Source organism: Neodiprion pinetum, chromosome 1 (assembly GCF_021155775.2).
Source record: "Neodiprion pinetum isolate iyNeoPine1 chromosome 1, iyNeoPine1.2, whole genome shotgun sequence".
NCBI classification, from domain to species: Eukaryota; Metazoa; Arthropoda; class Insecta; order Hymenoptera; family Diprionidae; genus Neodiprion; species Neodiprion pinetum.
Window position 1 is genome coordinate 33,728,372 of NC_060232.1, and position 20,038 is coordinate 33,748,409.

Sequence of the window (20,038 nt, forward strand, 5' to 3'; positions counted from 1 at the left end):
CAGAAAGGCAAATTCAGATTTGCTTTTTCCTCAAAATCACACCAACGGTTGGGCAAATTACGCCGCAGTTCTTAGCTGCTCGTATTTTTTTAACAACAAGTGCAAAAATTTTGTTCTTTATACAAAATGAGCACGAGCTTCGTAGCGTAATTCCTACCATGTTTCGAATAATGAAGTCAACTGAACAAATAGATTTAACGCTACGATGACTGGAAAATGTGGTACTGACAACTGTAAACACGAACGATTATCTGTATGACATTTTCTTGTTAATCCAAGAATATTCAAACCCGTTTTACTAGGATTTTCTAGTGAATATAAAACAAACGAAATTTTCCTCGGTGTACAGTCGTGGAAAATTCATACCTATAATATCGAAATATTGTCAACTCTTATCTATCTAAATCTAAATTTTCAACGGATGTGAGTATAGCTTAGCGTTTATTTATCTGTATCAATTTAATCCGAAGCAGAAAAGGTATCACTGAATGGTCCTGAACCAGTTCATCGTGATTAACGGACTCTGATAACGGGCGTAAAATTAAAATGAAACACGACGCGGTTCCTTCCTTCCTTAGTTCACCTGATACTCTTCTCATATATACCGCATTATGAACACGATTCAGCCTTTCTCTCCTCGGTCGCATAATGCCGCCGAACAAGAATATAATTTTTCTCCGGTGTAAAAACAATCTCGCTGCGGCGTAAAGAGTTTATTTTAGAACGTATAGATTTCCGAGATACGTATGCCAGATGTTTTAAAACCTGACTGCAAAACGAAACAAAATAGATAGAAAGAAAAAAAAAAAAAACAATGTTAACCGTATAGAAAATGAAAAGTTTAAAAATATTCGTCCGAGTAATGCGCGGTGTTGTCGACCTGCGTGATATGCGCTCACAAGTGACTGTTTATAACCAGAACTTGTACACCGGATTACGTAACAAGTGGAAATATTCCATGCAACGGTGCATATGGACGGTGGATATCCGTTCTTTGCGGTAAGCTATAACTTCGAAAGCATAAGGACAATTAACAATGGATAAGATAAAAAAAGGATAATAAAAGATAAGGTTGACGCTGATTTAGCCGCTCTGTACGATCCGTGTAAGCGATACGCGTTTATACTTTGAAAAATTTGTTTATGGGTGATGGGTGAATTTTTTTTTTTTTTTTGTTCATCTTCCTCTTTTGTTATTAGATACTTTTCGAGGAGCGTATTTACAAAGGCGTTTTATTCATTACAGAAATATATTTATTAATTATATGTTAATAGGCCAATTATTTAATGGGACAAGGATGAGTCATAGTTGAAAAAGGAATAAGAAAACAAGGAGATTCATTGCCAGCTACTTTTTGAATAAAATTTTCTGTAATAATTTCAATGCTTTTGACCAATGTAGAAGGGCAAAGGCTATGATCATCAGTATTCCTCATTGATTCCCAGTAATTGATCCGCACCGTGCGATTGCGGATGATCGGTAAAACGATAAATATTCAGGTAGGCAAAATTCAAGTTACAAAAAAAAAAAAAAAAGAACAGAAAAAAGACTGTCGCAACGATACTAAAATTTTATCAAGCAAATAAGACGGGGGATAATAAAGAAAAGAAAATCACTCTTATCTATTGTCTGAGATCCAGAGAAAAGCTCTCGGTCAAGTTTTCTGGCCGGTGCGGGATGAGCGAAAAAAATGTATTCCGCAATAGCTCTTCCTAAAATAAGAATGTTTTTGGAATATCGGCAGAAATACATACAATGCGAATGTACGTGTAGCACCGTATGCGAAGCAATCAATTTTCCATCATGCATGGATAATGACGAAAAGGGAGCACCGGTTGACCGAGAATGCGAAATAAACGGGCTCCGAAGATACCAGCTGTGTATTTGCACAATTTATACATGCGATATACGTACACAAGATACATGTATTCATACAGATAGAACTATCGCACGTATATGCAACACAAGGGACGAAGGTAAACGAAGCCCGTTAACGTCGGCGCGGCGTTATGACGACGTTACGCAACGCGGGCAAACGGCAATTTATAGATAAATCAGGAGCAACGTAATTTGGATGATGATAAATTTACGCTGCCGACCAATTGGTGAAATTGTATAAACGTCGGGCGCACCATCCGCCCACGTATAACTACATAATCACGCGCAACCTGCAGCCACGCAGTATTTGCCTAACCATGACCTTAATTTGCACCTTGGAATTATTGCCGATCTCATAACAAGCTGGAATGTATAAGGTATTAGGTATAAGGTTGTACCAACGACGCGTAAGAGCACCTCGACTATCGTTTGCGGCGCGAGTAAAATTAACCTGTCGTTAAATAATTTATATACCTATCCTTCGGTGCTGTGCGTTATTCGTTACCGTTCGTATAAATGCACAATTGCTATTCGACGACGGAACGAAAGCGAACGAATAGCGGAGGCAAGAATTACTCTCTTGGCCTGCAATTATGTTCGTACGTGCACACGGAACGAGAATCGCGGTGCTCCGATCTCACAATAACTGGTCGTTACACTCTGACGATATATTTCTAAGGCTTATTTTTCCAGCTTGAGGATCCTTGATCCTATTTCACAGTTTATCGTTCCCTCGTTTTTCCACGGCGAAACGGACTGTGGACTTGACAATAACTTCGCTTCCAGGTTGCTGCCAAGTTTGCTACCAAGTTCGTGGATAGACTGAAGTGTAAAGTAAGGAAGAGCGCAAAGTTACTCTCTAATCTCTGTGAGATCGGCGTGTTACGTGCGGACGGTCTGAAAATCGTTAGAATCGTAATTCGAGCATTCTATTAAGCGCGACGATTCGCATTGCGGTTCAACCCTTTCAGTCACACATTTATCAACTCAATATTTTGCTGTGAATTTTGGTAATCGAGGGTTTTTGGGTTCGCTGATGACGAATCTGAAGTCGGAAATTGATAATTTCTAAATCCAATACGGCGTACGTAAGATCGAATAAAACTATCAAAAATTCTATGATTCTAACCGAAGCCCGTTTCTCTTGTGTTTTTGGGATGATTCGAAGTTGTAAATGAACCGCGATAAGGCCAAGGTGTGGAAATTTTTTACGTGGAACACCGAGCAGCCCACTGTGACCGAAAGGATTAAAATCGGGACTTATCATCGAGCAGCGTGATACAGTCATAACGACGCCAAGAAATCCGCCGCAGGCTTCGACGCATATCATGTACAATAAGGTGAAATTGGTAATAAAGCTGGATGCCTGCGTGTATGATGAGACTCAGTCATGAGACTCTATAATTTAAACAATTTTGCACCGTATAATCGGTGATCGGTAATTGGCGAATGCAGGCGCCGCCGCCTCAAGGCAACGCCGTTGTCCCACATCGCTCCTTTTATTTCATACACCGACACTCGATACGTATCGCGTGCGGCTAACGATTCTATATATATATATATATATATATATATATATATATATATATATATATATATATAATATGAATATATATATATGAGGATTATATATATGCACACACGCTTATATCGCGTACAGCAAAGGAGTAAAATAATAAGAAGGGAGCGCCGTAGCGACCGATTTGTGACTCATTCGATTTCTGAATGGAATTTTCCCACAAGTTTAACCCGCCTTTCGCACACCTATCGTTGTGTGTGGTTTCGGTCACGTGCGGCTTTATAGATGCTGCGGGCAATCGAATGTGTGCGGTTATTCGAACCCGGTGTGAATCGAACGCTGTACCGCTGCACCCGGTCGCCTCATTACGGTGCCAAAATAATTAGAATTCCATGAACACGTAGCTGGTGTGTTGTAGCTTGTATTATTAGCCGATCGAAATTTGATCCGCGGAGCAATAGGCGTCCGTGTCGGTATTATTGTGCGAATATCAGGGTGTTTGAGAATGAAATAATTCGCGAATCTCCGCCACGGCATCCCCTGAAAAGTTTGTTTAGGTTGAAAGAGAGATTTTTTTCAGCTTTATTGTTCGATGGTTGAATTCTTTCTGTCCCTGGTTACAAGATTCTAGAACATCCTGTTTCCAGATGTAGCAGCGACGATGCAGGATATTTTAACTGTCATTGGCTAAACATTTGTACGAGTAAAAGGGTAGAAAAATTCTATTGGTTTCAAGTTTATTCTGGTTGGCAAGGGTGCTTTCTTCGAAGGTGCGTGCCTGACCTTTTCGGTAAGGGATTTAAGAGGTCCTGCACTTGCGGAAGACACGTTTGTAATGAATAAAATAAATAAACAAATAAAATCAAAGGTTCGCTTTCCTCCGGAATTTCCGGTTCCTGCATATATATACGTAAATATATATAAATAATCTGATGACGCAACACGATATCTAATATTGTTTAAAAAAAGCGTATAATTATCCTTCATCGATGTCATCTAGATGTATTTATTCAAAGACGAATTTCGAATATCTCTATAGATATGTATCGATGATCGATTACACGACAGATATACCGGGTTTAGTTTGTCCAGCCGAAAATTTTGATAATTTCTTTTACCCGAAGTTTGATCATGATCAAGAATATAAAAACTCATTGAAACTACATGCAAGCGGCAAGAAGAAAAAGTCAGAAGATTGAATTACTCACAGAAGTTTGACAGTTTCGTTGAATGTCGATTGCAAATTCACCGCATATTATAAAGTTAACCAAACTCGAATGAAATCGTTATTAGAATTTCACTGCAAAATGCTCGCAACTCTGCGAACATATTATACACACACATATATATATATATAAACACAAAATACGTTCGCTCGATTCAATTTTCATTAATTAAATTACTCGGAGTGATCGCGTTTACAAAATACTCCTCTAATCTCACGTACGGATAATACCAACATATATGTATAAATAATACATCGCGCACGCAATAGATTTCGCGTAATACGATACGCTGGCTTACACAGACATATCGTCTCAGGAGATTACGGTTTGAGGAAATACGATGTAAGGATCGCATCGGTTAGAAAAAGAAAGCATGAAAAAAGCAAAGAATTACAAAGTAGGTTATGCAGCTGAAGTATTACACGAAATACCCATGCGAATTATACTCACAATACACTCTCTCGCGACTCTCCACAGGTTGAAATATCCTAAGTTCAGTCTGACAGCTGTCCGGCACAGCAACGGTTTTCCTTTTCTTTTTCCTTTTCCTTTCCTTTCCTTTCCTTTCCTTTCCTTCGTCCTTTCCTCTTCCTTCTTCCAAAGTCGATCTTCTTTGTATCTCTTACTTTTTATATTTGCGTGTGTTTCTCTTTCGCGCAACGCGATATATCCCCAGATATATCAATGTAACAAGTCGCGCACACTAGCTTTTCTTTCTTCTTTCAGTGGTAGTGGTTATCAATTAATTAAACGCGATGTTCTATTTATGAATATCGACTACACGGTATTATAATTTATACGTTACGTACTACTTAGACTATACGATTTGCGTATGGTAACACGATATTTTATAATTATTCAGTGAAACTTGGTAAAAAGCTATTTCGCGGTGGGTTTCGTCTATTCGATTTTGGTTGTTTTTTTTCCCCCACGATTGTTATCACTACTACTACTATTATTATTATTATTATTATTTTGATTATTATAATTATTATTACGGTTATTATTATAATCTGAATAATACATGCACAGCAACGCGAATATTTGTTTGTTTTTTTCTTTTTTTTTTTTTACTCGAAATTTGAAAAATGGACTCGTCAAAAACCGCGAGACGATGTCCGAGAATTACGCGCCAGAGGCTGCGAGAAGCAATCTCTTTCACAAATTATATTTATAACCAAAGTCCCGAGGGCGTTGATCCGCGTTCGAAAAAGTATTTTTTATTATTATACGTTGACGCGCGGCGCGAGAAGCGGAAGAGAGAAACTGTCGAACGATATCAGGTAGTTGAGAAATGGAAAGAATGAGTGGAGAAAAATAAAAAAAATAAATAAATAAACAAAATAAAAACAAAAACAAACAGATAAAACTTTTCGACGGAGATTCAACGTTTCTGTTTCCGGCGTGCCCTTCTCGGATGTTGCCGTATAAATAGTTGCGTTACGTTGGAAATTGAGAAACTTACGAAGTATCGATCGCTGCGTAATCCTGCATCATCTCGGTGCGATAATGAGAATTGGAAGAAAAAAAAAAAAAAAAGAAGTTTTTGTCGTCGGCGCGAAAGCTTGAACGAAATAGGATATCGAGGGGAAAATTATGCGGGCGAAAAAATTTGCGAGCGAAACTGGCCCGCCGGGCCTTGAATATTTTTAAACTTCCCGATGCCAAGGTTTGTGACTTTGCCGAAGGGTTTCAACAATAAGCAAAAAAAAACAACGTCTTTATTGTCCGATTGCGATGTCGATTGTTCTTTTGTTACTCTTTGCGTCTTGTCGTAACGCTCGTTTGCTTCACGTATTGTTGCGTATGCGAAAGAAGATATCAATTGTCAAGGTATAATTCGACTAGGCTTGGGTTCATGTCCCATTCACGGCACATCATAGGCCCTTTAGCTATAGGCGCAGGGCGTTGCCTATGGCTGCTTCAGGAAATGAGTGGATACCAGCCGTAGGGTAAGCATCGAGGGTGGTTCACGAGCTTAGCTCACCTCGCCGCCCCCAGGCCTACCATGTTTCTCTGTATGTCGCTAAGCTTCACTACCCTTTACTCGCGTACGGAGACTCAGCGGTCTCTTCACCTCTGAAACAGAAAAGGGTACAAAGCCGCTCTACGTTAGTTGGCGAATTATTTGTAAAAGAGAAAATTGTGTCGATGATTTTACAGGGAAGATCCTCGTTTTGCAAATTTATTAATTCTCTGAATGATCGATGGATTCGGAGTGGGAAATTTAAATTCACATTTTTCTGTACATCGCAGTATTTCATTTTTCTTTTCGTTCCATCGAGAGAAACTTCTGGTCGTGGTTACTCGGTCCTTTGATTACGATATTATTCGTCTATCTCGTCAAGTCAAAGACGTAGTGCTATGAAAATGACAGAAATACTATTCTTATTTATTATGGATATTCGAACTATATTTTCTTGTAACTATTGCGATAACTTGATGCTGGTGAAGCGGCAAATTAAAGTTGAAGCTACGTCGCATTGAAAAAATGCGGTAAATTTGATTTAATTGCAATTTTAACAATAATATTTAACCGGATATTACACAGCGACACCGTTTAGCTTGTATAGAATTTTTCACACAAAGTGTGACGAATGAAGTTTTACTCAATGAACGAAAATCCGTACCGTACAAGCGTAAAAGTTACATGGTTCCGGGTTTCTTTGAATACCGGTGCACACCTACCTATTTGTACAATAGCAACAGTATAGTCGTCGCGAAAAATTTACGACTTCGTGAAAGCTCTCTCGTTTTATTAGACGGCGGACAAGAGATGGATGGTAAGCGTAGTTATACGTAAAGCGCCGCGGTATAAAGCTCCCAGCTTCTTATTTCGCTGACCGTTTTTCGTAAATCTTATATCTTGCGACTATTTCCGCTAGGAAAATGAATTCGTTAAAGAAGGAAAGAAGAACGGGGGTTGATATAAAATTCGAGTATTATAATGACGGGAAAAGCTCGTGTATACAGCGAGGGCAAGTCGCGAGGTGAAAAAAGCTCATTCAAAGGTCGGCTTTTGATTGTACGTCGACCCTTGGGAATGAGCGAGCCACGCAGTTAATCATTGCGACGTATCTGCGTCAAAGCTTTGCGTGTGCCAAATTAAGGAAGACGAGGTGCGTCGCGATGAAAGAAATATTGTACAGTGAAAAGAAAAAGAAAAATTTTATTTTCATATAAATCAAAAGTGTTACAATGAATCGTCATGTCAATTTGAAGGTATGATTATACGAACTTGTCGATCGATTGTTGAAAGAATTATGCACGTACAACGAATCCTTCGATCAAAGGTTTGGTTTCCATTAAAAAAAAAAAAATAAAATGAACTACCTTCACTGTACAGATTTAATTCATATTGTAACTTTGTGTTACAGGAAAATAGCGGGGTTCTCCGATAATAAAGCAAATGTATATTCAAGGAAATAGGTGCTCTCGAGTTAACGTCTAGAGAAAGACCGTTGTTACAATAATAGTGGTTGGCTCGGTAATCAAGTAATTCATCTATTTGTAACGCGCTTTCATCTTGAAGGGGTAATTGTAAGATTCGCTTGTTTGAATATACAGGGTGGGAAGGTATCTTCGTTGCAATATTTATACGGCAATTAGAAGCTTCAGTATCACGAATAGTTTGATACGATATTCCTCGCTAAATCAAAACAGCAACTGCAGAGCTTCACGAGCTTTTATAGTTATTAGTAGTTAATTCGAGAAGCGGTTTCACGAGAGAGGAATTAAATTCATTGGAATAATTGTTGCCATTTGTGCGCCCCGACACTTAAGCGCTTAATAACTCGATATACATGACTTATTAACCACGCGTGATGTTTCACGAAAATAGTTATCATTGCAGATGAAAACAGGCGTTCGATACCTTTCACCCACTTTTTCCTTGTCTCCTTTTCTTTTTTTGCATTGCGCAATAAATTTTCATCGCACTTATACGACAAATCCTTTTCTCTGTGGCAATGAAAAATTGTTCTACACACGGGGAAAAAGATTAGAATAAATTGAACGCGACGTATATATTGAAAACTATTGGCAGTACAATTTATTTGACGGTACTGAACCAGCTCAGCTGCACCATAAATTCCTCCCGTACATTCTACGAATTCCGATATTAAATTACCGCTCTAATAGATCGCAGGAAGTGAAAAATGATCGTTGACGGAAATGAACGGATCGAAAAACGGAAAAACTTTATCCCAAGGAAGTTCGTCTCTATTTTTTTTATTTTTTTTTTTCTCCAACTTTGACATACTTCGTGGTGATAAATAAGGGTAGGTACGAAAATTGGATACCGAAATTTTTAACTCCCGAAAAATCATTGACCGACCATTTCACGTCTTGCACATATCTAGACTTTTTGAAAAGCAAATAGAAAAACAGTAATTTTAGGTCGGTACGCGTAAGTTGGTCTCAAGGTTCCGCGGGTCGCTCCGCAGCTGACGTTGCGTTTCTTCCGGGTGGCTGACCCGCATTCGGGTTCGGATATTCGAATCGTTGAACTTTCTTCTTGGGTTAAAAATTTTACTATTTTGTGTATTTCTTTTCGTGGTATCGTAAGCCCGATTTTTCTAAGCGTTATGGAACGGAGAAGATATCAAAGAAACGTAAACCCGGAAAATTTGACCGTTTTATTCGAGCTATTCGATAACTCGCGTGAAGCACTGTGATCGCGTCGCAAATATCATAGTTATAATATAAATTTGATCGCGATCGAGGAACCGGAAGTATAAAGTGAAACGGTGTGAAAACGGCGAACAAAAGTAATAAAAATGCTACGGCGAGTTTATGGTGTTAATAATAAATGTTGGAAAAAATCAGCGAATAGAAATAGATATTTTTAAAAATGAGGGGGTTGATCGGTTACCTTTTAGACGATCTAAGAAATCGGTGGAAGCTAACTCTCCTCTCTCTCTCTCCCTCTCACTCTCTTTCTCACACTCTCCCTCTTTTTCTTTCTCTCTCTCTCTCTCTCTCTCTCTCTCTCCCTCTCCCTCTCTCGCGCCTCGGTTACGAACACCTTTCGCCGGCGTCGAAGTTCCGCTCGTCAGGTCTATCCTGAGACAACGTCCGGAGGTTTCTCTGTCTCGCTTCCGCGACCGGCAGGCATGTAATTTTCCCGGCTCGAGCGCAGCGTCACGACGCATCTAGATACATAGCGGAGGAGAAGCGTCGCGGCGCCGACGCGCCTTCGTCGTCGCCGAATCAATAGCTACCCCGTATCACGTGACGCGGGCAACGCGGAACGAAGACACGATAGAGAGAGAGAGAGAGAGAGAGAGAGAAAGAGAGAAAGAGAGGAGAGACGAAGATGGAATCGATATACACGCATGTAGGTATGCTCGATTCCTGAAAGCGTACACACAGCCGCGTGCGTAGAGATTTACAGGAGGAATGGAGTTGGCCGTTGTTTGTTGACGATTAGCCGAGACGCACGAGTAAACAGACGACAGGATTTCAACCCTCTTTTGGTGAAAATATCACGGAGTCACGGCGATCAGATGTGTGCATAATTGTACAATGTTTGCGAGTCTTGAAATTAATTTAATTTTAAAAAATAAATCTAGGCTCGTATCTCAATTTTAACAATTAAGGAAGTATACTCGGGGTGTACCGGAGCGATTTTCTTCATTCCGCGGTACGTTGTAGCACGTCAAAGGAAATTAGACATGGATTTTTTATTACGTGATAATTCGACCGTTTTTAGAGAGGTAAAAACCACCCCTAGAGTTTACCCAAAAACACACAGGATGTAACCCCTGAAGGTAAAACACTGGGCATATTATCGTTTGTTGATTGTAAACAACGTTCAATTGGTTTGATCGGAAAAATTTTCCGTCGCTATCGAAAAATTGTAAAATATCGATTTTTTCAGGTAAACTTTAGGGGTGGTTTTTACCCAATCGGTGGCCGAGTTAGCACGTGAAAAAAAAACTGTTCAACGTTTTTTCATGTACTAGAAGATAACGTAGAGTGAGTAAAATCGGTGAGCTATATCTCGCAGGTACACTTTTTCTTGAAAGTTCTACTCGAAACTCTCTGAACTTTTATATTTGTATTTTTGGTACTCCGGGGTTAATCTTTTTTTTCATCTATCTATGCGTGTCGCTTAAAAAAATCAAAAACTTAATTCTTTACTTCAAATCGCAAGTATTCCATGAAAACTTTGAAGATTTATGGCTGAGAAAAATTACCATTAAAGCCTTCGATTTTTGGGACGGAATTTAGAGTTAAAATATGAGAGCCTGGGATATTTTCTAAGGTTTTCGACATTTACTTGGCGATATTTTACACGAGCCGCGTTAAAGTAACAAAGTTCCATAAAGACCGTATTCAGAACAATCCGAATATGGGTATGGATATAATTATTTTCGAGTACATTTCATGATCTCCAGGTTAATTATTATTGCAACACATCTACATCGGTCTTTCTTTATTGTATGTAGGTACCCAAAGGTCGATGAAGCAAAAGGCTCGTCATCATCATCGGTATACGCCCGCGATTAATTGTGAGCCAGTGCGGTTACGGGAGCATATAAACACTCTCAGCACCACCGTAAAATAAACTCTCGACCAGAAGGGGATACTGATTACTGGTTCGTCTCGGAAAGCTCTCGGCTCGAGGGGGTTAAAACCTGGCATTAAAGCTATCGGAGGCTCGCCAGCGTATGTATGAGGGTTCGCTCTATCGGGTACCTATCAGACAGGGTATCGATCCGAGGTGGCGATATTACGCGAAAATTTCTCTTTCGCTCGCATTCTTTCCATACACAGGGCAGAACTTAGTCTACTTTTAAAGACTTTGCACGTAGTCCGAAGTATTGAAAAATTATAGTGTAGAATTTTCTACAGAATCAAATTCATGGATGCATGCTTGGAGAAGAATAATGGGCTATTGGCATATGTGCATTTACGTTAGTAGGCATGACTTATGATTTTACGCCGATTGAAAACACAAGCAAAGCCACGTGCTTGACGACGTCGTCGACCGCGGGGCTTGCTTGGAAAATCGAAACTGAATAATGTACCTGAGGTATACGTGATGTAGGTTTATGAACCTTCCAAGACGAGATTAGAAATTCTTGAGTGCTATATAAAGTACTGTAATAAACAGTACAGTGGCCCATTTAACTGTTGAAAATGTAAATTGACGATGAAATTTCAATTATCTTCACAGATATCGCGGTATCCGACGGTTTTTCATTACTAAAAACCGCACGGTTTGTCCGATTTCTATGAGTATAAACAGACCGTTTGATTCGAGGACGAGTTCTTCGTAAGCCGTCTGAAATGGATTTTCTAGCACAATAATGATTTCGCCGATAATTAAGCGTCAGCTCATCGTTCGTAACCTGTCATGAAGTTTGATATGCGGTATTTTTTCGACTAACGAGCCGCCGGAAAAGAAAATCGATGGCGTGGACGGTTCGTGAATAATTTACTTACGAACAAAATGAACGTACACAGTTCGCGAAAACGGAGCAAACCGTATTACACGGCTCGTTTCGAAATTTGTCGGTAAAAGATCAGATGTCGAAATTATGATTTGGCGGAAATTTTGATACGTCTTAATTAGGGTGGTTAAAAAAAATCATTCAATTTTCGTTCTTATCCCCTGATATTTTAGCGTCTGTAGAAAAAGATCCTCCCAAAAAGTGACCTTTCTAGTTCAAGTTTGACAGGTCAAACTTTTAATTTTTATTTCCTATTCATTTATCATGGAAAAATTTGTCTTTTCAAATATTTAAAAATATGTTTCAAATTCATGTATGATATACATGCTTTGTTACAGACGTTTCGAAAGCTTCAAAAATCAGATTCAAGGATCTAAGGATGAATTTTAATTATACTGAATAGTTTACAAGTATTTTAACTTCTAACGAAAAGTCAAGTTTTCCCTTGTTAAACGAATGGAAAATGAAAATTGAAATAGCGACCGGTTAGACTCGAGCTAGAGAGCTTACCTTTCGGTAGGATTTTTTTCCTACCAAACACTAACACGAGTGTGAAAAAGTTTTTTTTTTAACCACTCTAGTGAATTAAGATATGAAAATCCTCCAATATTCAGAAGTTTCCAAGTCTTGTTGTTTACAGGAAACACGTTGAACAATTTTATCACGTTTGTCTATTCGATTGATCCTTTTATCTTGAGATATATAACACTTCCTGTCAACGAAGATAAAAAAAAAATATATATGTATATATATATACATGTATATGATCAAACGCGTTTTTTGCACACATATGACAAAGTATCAAAATTGAAGCAAAATCTGAGTTTCTTCATCCGATCGTTCATCGATCATTCGCAGAATGCGCCACGCATACTTCGCGCTAAGAAAAGGTGGTTAAAATCAGTGTTGACGAAAACGTATTTTTCATTGCCAAAAGACACGTTGCCTCGACGAGCTTCATCTTTACCGCCATGAAAAATGTCGCGCCTTCGAATCTTTACACTTTACAATTATTTCTGTGAATCGATAAACACGTCATCGGTTAATTTTTTAGCAACAAAAGCCTACAACTAGGGATCGAGCGTTGAATCTACGTACCTTCGACACTCGGCTTTGCCGTGCAAGCACCGGTTATGCTTATCTGGAATCCGGTACGAGATACAGTTGAAAAAACCGCGACTGTTCCGCATCCACGTCCGGCATCGTCTACCGACACCCCTAATACACCAGCTTTTGCGGTAGGGCTCGGAATTACAGCGCGGATTCTCGGACGGCATCACGCATGAGTGCGACGCAGTTTTTGAATCCTCCACCCCCGCCGCCCTCGCCGACCCCCGGCAGCGCGTAACAGGGAGGAAAACGGGAACGAGGACGCGTTTCACGCGTCGGACGACTCCCGGTAACCTTCAACTTGAAGGGGAAACCCTTTTCCGCCCCCGCCTGACCCTTTCCACCCCATCATTCAGCACCGCGAATGCGAAGGACGGAGGGATGCAGAGGCGGGGGTAGCGGCTAGTGAATGGACCGGGATATTCCAGGGGGATCGAATCTTCCCGAACATCTCGAACCCCTCGATCCCCTCGCCCACGGCATTCCACTCTCGACGACTCTTGCGAACTTACGTCGCATAAAGTAGAATCGATTTTAAAAAATTCCCTCCCCCGATCTTAATAACAGCGCTTTGGCTATAGGTATTTAAATTCAGGGAAAGAAAATTTTCGAGATTTTACATATCCCGTGGTGAATATATACGGACGGCAACTTCTTTGGAGTTAAATCTACGGCAATTGTGGCAAGATTTACAAATCCGATAGTAAGAGTTACAATATGCTTAGGTCCACAATCCATCCACAATTCATTTGTATTTCACTCCAATAAAGCGCAATCCATATATTCACCACACACATGTAAAATCTACGTTGCATTTTTTTCCGTAGATTTGTACGACATCGTCGGATGATGCATTGACTTTCGGACAGATTTTTACGGTCAGAGTTACGGATCTGAATGCAATTTATACATGTTATATGCATGCACGGGTGTACCGACGTATCCGAAGATCCTCTTCATCAATTTCGTCACGTTTTCTAATTGAAACCTATTTGTCTCCGAATTTTCATCTTCACTTTCTGTCTTCGAAAAAAAGATGGCGCGATTTTTGTTGGTTTGTGTAAAAATGTTTCGTATTTCGGAATATGAAACCATCAGATACTACCAAAAAAGGGAGTTTCCGACATTTTCAATCTTGTTCACGCGGGCAGTCAAAAAATAAATTTTTGTCATTCTTCAGAGTGAGCTCATAATTAAATCGGTATATAATTATCCAGGAATCTCGACTTTTCCGAATACATATATTCGGAATATATACATACATATATATATATATATACAGCAAGGAGGTATTTTAACGGAAATCAACTGTCGGAATTTGCAATCAGGCGAGCCGATTCGACGCGAATGAAATGAAATTGGCGAGTTGGGAATCGGGTATAATTCCGTATAATTACGGCCTTGGAGGTCGCCGTACTTACCAAGTCATTTCCCTCTCTTCTTGGAGGTGTTTGCGCTGTATTTCAGTCGATCGCACGTGAGTAACCTAAAGTTTCAATGTTTATATCTAAATATAGAAAATGACGACGTGTTTAACACTTAAATAACTCGGTCAAAGTACGCTGCTCCGTGACGTGCGAGGAGACTTCGCGATTTTGTATCGCCCGATAAAACATCATTTTTCCACACGTTACGGGCTAATCTACGAAAAATATTCTTATCGATCCCAGTTTCTTCCCCCGTTTATCATACAACCTAATAGCCGATGCAAGTACATGATTGCACTTTGCAGAAATGCGGCGCGTTCACAAATCCAAATCAAGCATCCTCATTCTTACCTCCGGACTTCCTTCGCCTTAACACCGGACATTTATCGATCTATACGTATTTTAAACATTGGTCCATCTGTATGTATATATGGGGCATTCTACGTCAAATTAACAGCTCATGTACCTCACCCTCTTCGATTCTGATCATTTTTTAGTACGATATTCTTACCAACCAAAAGGGTCTCGGGAATTTTTTCAAATTTTCTTCAATAAAAAAAACAACTCCAATTCCGACATGGAACAACTAAAAACTTACGAAAAAAAATAGTAAATATTGAGATCCCATTATTGTGTGGTGCTTGAAAATCGCATTTCAAATTAAAAAAATCACATTTTACAAATGATATTTTTGGAATTGGTTTTGCGATTATTTTACAAATTTCACCGACGGCTAAAAAAATGTTAATAAAAAATTCCGAGACTTTTTTGGGTTGGTATGAACATCATACTAAAAAATGATTAAAATCGACGAGGATGAGGTACACGGGCTCCTAATTTGACGTGGAATGTCCCGTATACACCCTTTTATGAATACATATACCTACAGAGCCATCAACGACAGACGAGAAACGATCGCGTGCCGCCCCCGTCAAACAAAGGATGTCTCCTTTTTTCCATCTGCAAATTAGCTTGTTGTTACTATAGTCAGTAAAAGCGTTTGCGACCTTCGAAGCGGTGCCGCGAGTACAAGGTGACAAATTTCTAAGAACCGCCAAAATCGCGTGCCGGAAGTCCGGTGCTCTAGCGGAAGCGAAAGGTTCTAATATCTCAACATTTTCCAAAATCGGTGAATGAAAGAGGCGTCTTATAAGCGACCCGGTGCGTGTTGTTGAAACTCGTTACACAGAGATATACTCGTATCGACAATCCCTGTCATTGGAACGTAATTGACCAGCTTGATCCACCAATCAATATTAAATAATCAAGACGTCGGTGCGTTATACGGATAAACTTTCCGCGATGAAAGGATTAAAACCATTTGGCAAAGTCGGAGTCGAAGCAGCAGGATTAAATTTCACCGGGACGAACTTTGTCGAATGATTATTGCGCTAGATGCTTGCTATATAACACACGTTTATCAATAGTGATTATAATTGCACGATCAATCTATACAATCAATCGAATAAAAATTTAACCTGCACATAGATATATGTATACACCGCTTGGCACCTATTCCAAGCAATTAGAAATTGACGTTTTTAATTTCCCATTTCTCTGTTTTCAGAGAAAAAAAGGAAGTTACTGTAATCACCACGAAAATGAAAAGTTGAGTTTGCACTGGACCTCAAGGTCTAGAGATTCACATCCGAACATTTTCGCATGGACGTTTGTGTGTGTGTATGTATGTACTTACGTACGTATGCATGTGACCAATTTTTTTTGTACGACGATATCTCGAGAACGAGTTACCGAATTTCAATGATTTTCGTCTCAATCGACGCGGTTTTTCCAAACTTAGAATTTATAAGATTTTGGCTTCGATCGGTTCAGTACTTTTTCAAATATTTAAATAACAAATTTACAAAAAATAAAATAAAAATGATATCTTGAGAATGGACGAATCGGTTCGAATGAAAATTGGTACTGTATGATTAATAGGATCGCTGTTCACGAATCTGGGGTAAAATTTTCAAAATTCAAAATGGCGAGTCCAATATGGTAGAAAAACCTGACAATATTCGGATTTTGGTGAAAGTTAGTAGAAGAAGGTTTTTAGCGTCACCGACAACGAATTCAAGGTTAAAATTCCAAAATTTACAATGGTGGATCCATTATAGCGGTTCGAAATAAAAAAAAATCGTAATATTTTCATGTAATGTGAACCTAAATTTGTAGTTCAAAATTCGAATTAGATATTAATATTTTCTTATTACGTGAACTTGGAACTTTCAGTGTGAAAACGGGAAGTTCGAGGGCTGACTCACGGTCAGTCTAAAGCCGCTTGGGTTTTTTTTTTTCACGACCTGCGAGAGAATTTCGTCGCCTAACTGTGTTGGCAGAAAGGGAAGAAAAAAATCTGCCGATGACTTAGCCTAAGGGCCCAGGTATGCGGACGGAGTCCCTTTCAAGTTATGCGTTAGCAGGTAAGCGCTATTCGCTTTGCTGCCGCGTTTTACTATGTAACGCGAGTGACGCGCATAGTTGATAGATCTTGAGTAGAGAGTAACGACCTCCGCGTACAATACAGCACCTTTCAATAGCATTAACAAATCACACAGCTTATAATTTCCGATAAAGTATAAGCGTATAATCATAACCGAGAAAGAAATTATTAAGCGGGTGACGAACGGTCGAGTTGAACTGTACCTTTTTGTTTTTTATCTTCTCGACTTTCATTCATTCCTGTAGATATTCATTCAATTTCGTGTAGCAGCAATGTTTTATGGACCCGTCTGTCATAAATGCCGGTTTTATAGCAATTGACGTTTTATATACGCAGCGTGAAGTCTGCAACGTACATTCTCGGTGTATTGTAAGCTTGTGATAAAATCAAACAATCTCTACTTGAACGGAATCTTAACCCCTGACAGGTAAACATCCAAACCGTCGATCTCTCGTGGCAGTGAATGTAAAAAATTGCCAGTAGAAATTAATTTCAAATATCTCAGCGTATGATAAAGCTGGTGAGATTTTTTTTTTTAATTAAAGTTCAAACACTTCCGCAAAAAAAAGTTATATAATGAAAGTAATTAAGTTGAATAAAATCACAATCAACATTCAAGGGATTCGATCCTTACAGTCTGCTCCAAGAGTACAAGATTTTTTTTTCGGGGGGGATTTTACCCTCATTGCCTGTACGGGATTAATAATATAATAATACTGGCTGTGAGAACTATGTCAGACATATTAGTTGATGCTTGGATGGAAAAGGAAATGTGGAGAAAGTATATTTTCTTTATATGCTCACGATCGTGTAACCTACTCGATACAAATATACTCCGTTAAATAATAGATTCGAAGATTATAAATAGCGTTTTCTCTCTCTTGCTCTTATATCTTATCCTGCATTTAAAATACCACGACTATGAATAGACAGATTCGTAAACTAAAATACATATTCAATTTTCCAGTAACAGATGAGAGTGTACAGAAAAATGTAAAACGGTCTAATGGTTGTTATTTGCGAAGAGTAAAGCGTGAACCTGCACAGTCCGCTATTTTGGTATTGATTGTACACATGCCGCGTGTCCCGAGCGAACTAGATGTAAAGACGTCAGTTTAAACCTCGGTTGGTAGAATTTTTCGTCGAGTGTCACGAATAACGTAGTTATTTAAGTGAATCATCGTTAGGACAAATTGTTCGAAGCATCAACGCGGATGGTATTTGTTATGAAAAGTGTGATGACTCACCGTATTTTCGGCTTATATTTGGGCAGAATATCAGCGGACGATGGAGGATTTCTCTAAAGAGTAACGAGGAACGAACGTCCGATGCACCTCGAAACACTGTCCTGTCGGTATGGTTGGTATTACACACACAAACGGAGCCGGCACTGAAGCATGGCGGCCATCTTTGCTGGATAATTCCATGTAGGTGATGTAGGTACACTCAAAGAGAGCAGCGCGCGTTCCCTGTTCGTAAACTGTCGTAGACCCCGAAGAAGAAAACAGATGCAGCGTGTAACGTGCGCCCTACGTCATCCTGATAAAATTTGGTCAATAAATTATCGTCGACTACAATTATGTACACCCTTTTTTCTTTTCTTCTTTTCACACATTCGAGAGTAAAAAAACCGTTGCAAGATTCGAATACCGTATCAGTTTTATCATTTTGTATCCTAGTGTGGGGATTAGGTTCTTGGATCGTAGAAGAGAGCCAATAGCTTGACTAGTCAAACCTCTGTGAGAGAGATGGAAATAAATCTACGAGAATCACGTGCATGTACTCTGCTCTTTGATTTTAAGTTTATATCCGCGACGCTGTCAGAGTCGTTTGATCGTCTGAGAAAAAATTTCCAACGATTCGAATGATTTGCATCCCGTTATTGGTCGGTTTCTTTTGTTTTTGAAAGCTAGTACGGACGAGCCCGTCTAAAACTTAAAATCATAATCCTGCAGCTGTAACGAAGAAGCTAATCGACGACCACTTACTACGGTCATTCATATTGCGATATAGTATAGTTATCTTTATGATACATTTTACGAATGTTTAAATGTACACGTGTAATGTTTGTTTTTTCTTACAACCTTGACCGCAATAAAAATAGCTATTAAAAAATATGTTGCGTTATTACATTTCTAGGGAATTTTCGTACAGGGTGTAGCTGAACCATTTTGGTGATTAGGCTATAAAAATCGTCTGAGATATTGGGTTGTATAAATATTTATAGATTTTGAATTCGAATTGGCTCTGACGATGAGTGTTATTAGCCTGTTGACCGTATTCCCTATTTCTACTGTATTTGTATTTGAACGATTAATTTGATAACAGAAAACATTGCTAACCTCCGAAAAGACTGGCTGTAAAGTTTCTCGCGTTTTGTTTTCGAAACATTATGAAATCACCGTAAAATAACTTACCAATAATTTTCGCCTTCGGAGCTTACTGTTATCAGCGTTTCAACTTTATAGAGATCGAGAGATTCAATGGGACATTTAACATTCAATACCGGCACGAAAATTTAGTAGTATTCAAATCAAGGAACAAATGTGAAATACCATCGCAATCTGAATTGTTTTTTGTTTCCAGTATAAGTTTTGCTATCAAGGCTACCCAGGTGGGAGAAAACATATACAGTTACTATTTATGCATGTATAAAATGTGAACATAAAAAAATAATCTGAACATTATTGCTACACGGTGATTTAGTATCATTTGATTTAATTTCCCGAAAGAGTAATGTTGTGTCTTGCGTAGTCGTGAAATCGTCTAATTCGAATATAAGTCTATGATTTCAACGCGGGTAAAAACGAGGTAATACCGTTTTGTAGGGACTTTAATACCTACTGAGACTGGTGCTGCCATCTTTACTTAGGGAAAAACACTTTCATGTTATCTGCAACTTTTTGCGAAAGTGTTCAAATAGTCAACAAATCAACAATTGGTTAAATTGCATGATATGGGGACGCTTATTT

General features: G+C 39.0%; 2 protein-coding genes across 2 annotated transcripts in view; one reads left to right on the plus strand and one right to left on the minus strand.

Moving 5' to 3' along the window:
* Window positions 1-5,926, minus strand: part of LOC124222925 (protein FAM13A) — a 42,893-nt gene extending 36,967 nt beyond the window's left edge. The window contains exon 1 of the mRNA XM_046634437.2: window positions 5,074-5,926. The gene's annotated coding sequence lies outside the window, so the exon portion shown is untranslated. The remainder of the gene's footprint in view (window positions 1-5,073) is intronic.
* Window positions 1-20,038, plus strand: part of LOC124223010 (uncharacterized) — a 51,270-nt gene that overhangs the window by 18,321 nt on the left and 12,911 nt on the right. The gene's annotated exons all lie outside the window — the stretch shown is intronic.